The sequence below is a fragment of the Varanus komodoensis genome, unplaced genomic scaffold (genome assembly GCF_004798865.1).
Source record: "Varanus komodoensis strain SLA01 unplaced genomic scaffold, ASM479886v1 scaffold162, whole genome shotgun sequence".
Lineage (NCBI taxonomy): Eukaryota > Metazoa > Chordata > Lepidosauria > Squamata > Varanidae > Varanus > Varanus komodoensis.
The window spans coordinates 140567-142768 of record NW_025335474.1 but is presented as its reverse complement, the minus strand read 5'-3'; positions in this window follow the sequence as shown (position 1 = coordinate 142768).

Sequence of the window (2202 nt, the reverse complement as noted above, 5' to 3'; positions counted from 1 at the left end):
TGTCAGGGTGGGGACGGGAAATCGCGGCCTCCGGGTGGGTCTCTGACTGTCGGACATGATCGGGAAGGGCAGAAACGGAGGCCTGCGCGGAGGGGCAGCGTCTCAAATAGGAATAGGTGTGTCCGCGTCACCATCTTTCCGAGGCAACTTTTGCCCCTCTGTCAGGGTGGGGCCGGGAAATTGCGGCCGATATGGAGTCCTGCGCGGAGGCACAACGTCTCCAAGAGGACTAGGTGTGCGAGCATCCCCCATTTTTTGGGACAACTTGCGTGGGGCTGGGAAATCTCGGCCTCCGGGCTGGCCTCCGACCATCGGAACGCGCTCGGAACGGAGGGAAGCGGAGTCCTGCACGGAGGGACAGTGCCGAAAAGAGGACCGGGTGCGCGTGTCGCCCTGTTTCCCGGGCAACTTTTGCCCCTCTTTCAGGGGGGGCTGGGAAATCACTCCCTCTGGGCGGGACTCCGATATTCGGAACGCGCTCGGAACGGGCGAAAATGGAGGACTCCGTGGAGGGGCAGCGTCTCAAAGAGGACTAGGTGTGTCCACTTCTCCCTCTTTTCTGTGCAACTTTTGCCTCTCTGTCAGGGTGCGGCCGGGAAATAGCAGCCTTCAGGCGGGCCTCCGACTGTCGGAACGCGCTCGGTAAGGGCTGAAACGGTGGCCTGCACGGAGGGACAGCGTCTCAAAGAGGACTAGGTGTGTCCACGTCACCCTCATTTCGGAGCAACTTTTGCCCCTCTGTCAGGTTGGGGCCGGGAAATCGCAGCCTTTGGGCGGGCCTCCAACCGTCGGAACGCACTCGGCAAATGGGGAAACGGAGGCCTGCGCGGTGGGACAGCGTCCCAAAGAGGACTAGGTGTGTGCGCTTCTCCCTCTTTTCGGGTCAACTTTTTCCTCTCTGTCAGTTTGGGGCCGGGAATTCCCGGCCTTCGGGGGGGCCTCCGACTTTCGGAACGCGCTCGGTATGGGCAGAAAGGGAGGCCTGCGTGGAGGGACAGCGTCTCAAAGAGGACTAGGTGTGTCCGTGTCGCCCTCTTTTTGGGGCAAGTCTTGCCCACCTGTCAGGGTTGGGCCGGGAAATCGTGGCCTTTCACGGGTCTCCGACAGTCGGAACGCGCTCGGTATGGGCAGAAACGGAAGCCTGTGCGGAGGGACAGCAGCTCAAATAGGATTAGGTGTGTCTGCGTGGCCCTCTTTTCGGGGCAACTTTCGCCCCTCTGTCAGTGTGGATCCGGGAAATTCCGGCCTCCGGGCATGCCTCCGACCATCAGAACACGATCAGAACGGGCATAAACGGAGGCCTGCACGGAGGGACAGCGCCGAAAAGAGGACCAGTTGAGCACGTCGCCCTGTTTCCCGGGCGCTCGGAACGGGTAGAAACGGAGGTCGGCACAAAGTGACAGCTTCTCAAAGATAACTAGTTGCCCCCGCGTCGCCCTCCTTTCGGGGCAACTTTTGCCACTCTGTCAGGGTGGGGCTGGGAAATTGCGGCCTCCGGGAGGGCCTCCGACCATCGGAACATGCTCGGTACGGGCAGAAACAGAGGCCTGCGCAGAAGGCAACACGTCTCAATGAGGACTATGTGGGTCCATGTCGGCCTGTTTTCGGGGCAACTTTTGCCCCTCTGTCAGAGTGGGGCTGGGAAATCACGGCTTCCGGGCGGGCCTCCGACCATTGGAACGCGCTCGGAACAGGCAGAAACAGAGGCCTGCGCATTTGGACAGCGTCTCAAAGAACAATAGGTGCGCGCGCGTCGCCCTCTTTTTGGGGCAACTTTTACCCATCAGTAGGGTTATGGCAGGGAAATGGCGTCCTCCGGGCGGGCCTCCGACCATCAGAACACACTCGGAATGAGTGGAAATGGAGCCCTGTGCGGAGGGACAGCGCCTCAAAGAGGATTAGGTGTGCGTGCGTCGACCCCATTTCAGGGCAAATTTTGCCCCTCTGTCAGGGTGGAGCCGGGAAATCGTGGCTCCGGGCGGACCTCCGACCATCGGAACATCCTCGGAACGGGCGGAAACGGAGGCCTGCGTGGAGGGACAGCGTCTAAACGAGGACTAGGTGTGTCCGCGTGGCCCTCATTTCTGGGCAACTTTTGCCCCTCTGTCAGAGTGGGGCCGGGAAATCCTGGCCTCCGGGCGGGCCTCCGACTGTCGGAACGCTCTCAGAACAGCCGGAAATGGAAGCCTGCGCAACGGACAC